The sequence below is a fragment of the Stenella coeruleoalba genome, assembly GCF_951394435.1.
Source record: "Stenella coeruleoalba genome assembly, chromosome: X".
In the NCBI taxonomy this organism is placed as follows: Eukaryota; Metazoa; Chordata; class Mammalia; order Artiodactyla; family Delphinidae; genus Stenella; species Stenella coeruleoalba.
This window is the reverse complement of record NC_137152.1, coordinates 31,764,977-31,770,694: the sequence shown is the minus strand read 5'-3', so window position 1 is coordinate 31,770,694 and position 5,718 is coordinate 31,764,977. Positions and strand designations below refer to the sequence as shown.

Sequence of the window (5,718 nt, the reverse complement as noted above, 5' to 3'; positions counted from 1 at the left end):
CCACCCCTCCTCCTCCCCTTCCTCCCTCCCTCTCTCCCCCACCCCTCCCCCCACCTTCTTCCCTCCCCTTCCTCCCTCCCTCTCTCCCCCACCCCTCCCCCACCTTCCTCCCTCCCTCCCCCCTCACCACCTTCCTCCCTCCCTCCCCCCTCACCACCTTCCTCCCTTCCCCCCCACCCTCCCTCGCCTCCCCGCGGGTTCTGGGCGTCCTTGCAAGGCAAGCGCTTCCTGAGAGGGTGGCTTGGAGGCCAGCGCAGTCATTCTTTAAGGAAGGGGGGATGGGATCAACAAGGCAGTTGAAACCCGGTTCTAGGCGGCCTCCGGTGGTGCCCCCCGCGGGGCCCAAGCCGCCCCACCTCCGCGACTGCCCGGAGCCCCGCCGCGGACTGTGCTGGCTGCCGCCACCCGGCCTTCCGTGATGCACCCCTTCACTTCGGGGTGGATCGGAGCCGGGGGATGCGGGGGCTCCCGGAGAGTGTGACTCAGAGGGGCAGAGGTCCCCCAATTCTCGAAGCCTGCGAGCCCCAGGGCGACCCTTAGCTCCAGGACAGCGCGTTTGTCCCCTTGCAAAGATGGACTGCGGGGGTGGGGGTGGGGCCGATTGGTGAAGGGGGCTTCTGGCCTCCCCCCCGGAGGGCTTGGAGGGTTGTAATTCAGGCTGGCCCGCCTTTTCCAGCCCCTCTCAGCTCCATCCTCCCCTCCATCCCCAACCCCCCTCACCCCTAGCCGGCGCCCCAGCCGTCGGGCAGGTGCGGCAGGCTGTCCGGGGCAGTCTTGACCTGACGCGGCAGGAAGGAGGGAAGGAGGGCTGAGCAGCCTGGCCGGGAGGCCGCACTTCTTATCGCCCCCTCCCACCCGGGGCTGGGGGGCTGGGGGGCTCCTGCCCCGCTGGAGCCGGGCCGGCTGAGGGCGCCAGCTGCCTTGGGAGCCGGTTTTGGAGGTGGGGTCAGGCCGGGCTCTTAGGCCTTGTTCACCTCATGACACACCCAGAAATTTTATATAATATCTCTAAGACATTCAGGGGAGAACTGCAGAGTATTTGGAGAGTGAAAATGTGGCCTGCTGGAAAAAAAAAAGTATTTCTGTGTATTATGTAATCATTTCTGTGTATTATGTAAAAAAATTAAGTGTGTTGAATATCAAGTATGTATATATTTTTCTAATGAAATCTTTCCAACCCTCCCTTTTATTTTTTACTTTTACTATGGAAAATTTCAAACATATACAAAAATAGATGAGTAGCTAATCCCCAGCTTCAATAATTATCAAGGTAGGGCCAATTTTGTTTCCTCTCTACACCCACCCACTTCTTCCCCCTGCTATTATATCTTTTCAATTTTTAATGATAAGTTAAGCTTGCGTTTTAATTAGCCTTTGCTGTGTAACAAGCCACCCCGAGGAATAGTGGCTGAAAACAACAATATTTTGATTTGTCATGATTTGGTTGGCTGGGTACTTCCTCTTGCCAGTTTTGCCTGGACTCACTCAAGAGGGAGGATCAGCTGGGCTGGAAGGTTCCAGATGGCCTGACTCACATATCTAGCTGTGGACTGGGACTCCTCAGGTCTCCTCTCCTCCATGGCTTCTTGTGTTCTAGTAGGCTAAGTGGACTTCTTTATATGGCAACCAGAACCTTCTGGGAGAATCAAGGCAGAAGCCTCAAGCTTCCTGAGCTAACTGTGGGAGTCTCAAGTCACTTCCACCCACTTCTATTGGCCAAAGCAGGTCACAAGGCCAGTCCAGAGTCTGGGATGGGAGGGTAGAGAAATAGACCCACCCTCAGATGGGAGGAACAAAGTGCAGTGACGCATTGCAAAGTGAATGCTAGCATGTGAGGGATTGGTGGTCTTTAACCAATCTAGTACACAGTTAGCTTTTATCAACATAACTTTTTACACGAGCTTTCATGCTTGCAATGGCCACACACAATTCCTGATCTAGACTTTTTAATGATAAACAAAATGCTTGATAGTCACCATCAAGGAGAAACTTTGTTAGTACAGGTAAGCAATTGACATTTTTTTATCATCCATTTAAAGTTGTACAACAATTGAAATTATATTTAAAGAATCTGGCAGCTCTTCCTTTAGGGGGCAGATGAAAAGTTGATATTTCTCATGGTAATGCAAATGAATGTTTGACTCCAGACATCTCTCCCTATAGACAGTTGAAAATGAAGATGAAGGTCTTATCTGAAGGAGGCATGTGTATTATGAGAGCAGTAGACCTGCAGTTGGCATGGACGCCATAAAATTACACATCAGCCACAAAAGGATAAAGGTGTGTGATACATGTGGAGATGGGGTTTCAGGGCACGCTGCGGGGACCCTGCTCTGCCAGCCTCATATTACACTGCCAAGGCTCGGTCCATGACAACCTCTGGTGGGGCAAGAACAGGCATGGCAATGAACTCCAAGTTAGGGGCTCCAATTAGATGTTGTTGTTGTTTTTTTAATTGAGGTATGGTTGATTTACAATGTTGTGTTAGTTTCTGCTGTAAAGTAATTCAGTTCTTTTCCATTATGGTTTATTACAGGATATTGAATATAGTTCCCTGTGATCCAATTAGTTTTTGAACAAGCCAAAGGAAAGGCTCTTCAGAGTTGTAGTTACTCTTAGCAGAACTGTCATAGTACTGAAGATTCTTCTTTTATGGAAGATGATGGATTTTGCCTTAACTTTCTTGTCCTTAATATCCACCTTGTTGCCACACAACATAATGAGGTTGTTTTCACATACTTGTACCAGATCTCTATGCCACTTAGGCACATTCCTGTAAGCTCTCGATGTTACGTCAAACATTAAAATTCTACGTTGGGTTTGGATGTAACAGCCATCTCTCCATCCACCAAATTTCTCCCGACCAGCTCAATATATCCCATACATTGACCTTAATAGGTCCTCTGCTGGTGTGGAACACAAAGGAATGGACCTCAACCTCAAACATGGCTACGTTCTTCTCCAGTCACCAGTCAGTGACGTTTCATGAATGTAGTTTTTCCATCACCAACCAATACAAGTTTGAACGGAGCTTGTGATTCTCCTTGGGCAGCCATCATGTTTCTTCCAGAAGCATCTCCATGCTGAGGGTGCTATGACCATTATTCTTGCATTTACTATTAACATGTTAGCATGCCCCATCTGTGTACCGCCTTTGTAAAATTAGGCAACAGTCTTCAAGACTACTCTCACTTCTGACACCAACTGCAGAGTTCAGGGGTCCCCAAGATCACCCTCAGGTCTGATTATTTGCTAGAAAGACTCACAGAACTCACTGAATGCTTTTATACTCATGGTTACAGTTTATCACTGTGAAAGGATACGGATTGAAATCAGTCAAGGGAAGAGACACAGGGGGGCAGGGTCCGGAGAGGTCCAAACACGGAGCTTCCATTTGTCCTCTCCCAGTGGCGTCATGAATAGTGCTAACTCCTCCCAGCAACTATGCTGTGACAATATGCGTGGAGTATTGCCAACCAAGGAAACTCACTTGAGCCTTGGCATACAGACTTTTTACTGGAGCTTAGTCGTGTAGACATGGTTGGTGGTCCACGCTCTGAAGGCTGAGCTGATACCGTGTGACCCAAAGCCCCTACTGTAAATCAAGTTGTTCTCCTATCTGGCGTGGCCTAAGGCCCCCAGGTAAACGAAGATACTCTTATCAGGCAAGACATTCTAAGGGTTTAGAGATCACCTTCCAGGAACCAAGGCAAAGGCCAGGCCTTTCTTTGGGCAAGGTTCATTCTTCACTGCACACCCTCATTCTGCTTTTTCTCTCTCTTCCTTTCTCCACATCTTTTCCCTTCCACCTCTCCTCTGTCCTAGGCTGGGAGGTCACGCTGTTATCATAGGGAGTTTGAAGGTCAATGAAAGGGATGTGACACCTCAGTAGTTCCCTCCCCAGTTCTCCACAGCTTTGTGTCCAGGGTGCTGTGTGGCAGCGGCCAGCCATGTTGCTGTCTGCCAGGAGAGCCCTGGGAGATGGCAGGTGGGTGTGGAGAGGGCAGTGGGTCTGGGCAGCTGGTTGAGCTCTTGATCCCCCACGACCTGGTCATCTGGGGCATGTTCAAGGCGTCATGTCTGCTCCCTGGAGTGTGAGGGAACTGACACCAAAGGGACAGAGAGAGGTGCCTGGGCAGGTCTGTGCTAAGTTGCCTGTGGCACTGATCACCACTCCCAAGTTCAAGCTGAACCCTGAACTTCAGGCAGAGGAAGACCTTCCACCACCACACCCTAGGAGACCAGGCGTCTTGGAGATTACATGTGATTCTGGGAAGGATAGCTATGCCCAGAATGTGGGACACCAGTGGATGATGAAGACTTTGGAGTCCCAGAAACCTACCTGTTCCTAAGAGTAGGCGGTGACAGATTGTTTGCAAAAATGGCCACGATTCCACTTATGTGAGATATCGAGAATAGTCAAATTCATAGAGACAGAAAGGAGAATAGAGGCTACCAGGGGCTGGGGAAGGGGGAAAAGGGCAATTATTGTTCAGTGGGTCCAGAGTTTCAGTTTGGGATGATGAAAAAGTTCTGGGGTTGACAGCACCTCATGCTGGCAAGGCGGCACAACAGGAAGGCTCATTCATCGCCTGTGGGAATGCAGAATGGTTCAGCCACTTTGGAAAATCATTTGGTGTTTTCTTAGAAAACTAAACATACACTTACCATACGATCCACTACTTGTGCTTCTTGGTATTCACCCAAAGGAGTTGAAAACTTATTTCCACACAAAAACATGCATATAGATGTTTATAGCCACTTTATTCATAACTGCCAAAGCTTGGAAGCAACGAAGATGTCCTTCAGTAGGTGAGTGGGTAAACTGTGGTCCATCCAGACAATGGAATATGATTCAATGCTAAAAAGAAGTGAGCTATCCAGCCATGAAAAGACATGGCGGAACCTTAAGTGCATATTACTAAGTGACAGAAGCCCATCAGAAAAGGCTGCAAACTGTATGATTCCAACTATATGACATCTGGAAAAGGCAAAACTACAGAGACACTAAAAAGATCAGGGGTTGCCAGGGGCTGGGGAGAGGGAGGCAGGAAAAGGAGGAGCACAGAGGATTTTTGAGTCACTGAAAAGAAATGGTCTTGTACTAACTGTAGAAATACTAAATGAGGGCTTCCCTGGTGGCGTAGTGGTTGAGAGTCCGCCTGCCGATGCAGGGGACGCGGGTTCGTGCCCCGGTCCGGAAGATCCCACATGCCGCGGAGCTGCTGGGCCCGTGAGCCATGGTCGCTGAGCCTGCGCATCCAGAGCCTGTGCTCTGCAACGGGAGAGGCCACAACAGTGAGAGGCTCGCGTACTGCCAAAAAAAAAAAAAAAAGAAATACTAAATGAATGAAAGGTAGGATTTTTGAAAAAGTCTATTAAAAAACTGCCAGAAATGGATGGTGGTGAGGGTTGTACAACAATGTGAATGTATTCTTTTTCTCTTGGCTGTGCCGAGCGGCATGTGAGGTCTTAGTTCCCTGACCAGGGATCAAACCCATGCCCCCTGCAGTGGAAGCGCCGAGTCTTAACCACTAGACCCCCGGGGAAGTCCCACAATGTGAATGTATTTAATGCCACTGAACTGTACACCTGGTTAAAATGGTCAATTTTATGCGTGGATAAAGTCTCTTTCTAGACTTTCTCTGATCTATTCCACTGGTTTCTCTTCTATTCACGTACGAGTACTACACTGTTTTCATTCTAGAGGCTTTATAG

General features: G+C 49.2%; 1 pseudogene across 1 annotated transcript; it reads right to left on the bottom strand.

Moving 5' to 3' along the window:
- Positions 1-309: 309 nt before the first annotated feature.
- On the bottom strand, positions 310-3,124 carry LOC307180230 (GTP-binding nuclear protein Ran-like; annotated as a pseudogene). Its single transcript has 3 exons — positions 2,560-3,124; positions 2,352-2,424; positions 310-577 (listed from the first exon to the last, which is right to left on the bottom strand). The product of its transcript is annotated as a GTP-binding nuclear protein Ran-like (transcript).
- Between the last annotated feature and the right edge of the window lie 2,594 nt (positions 3,125-5,718).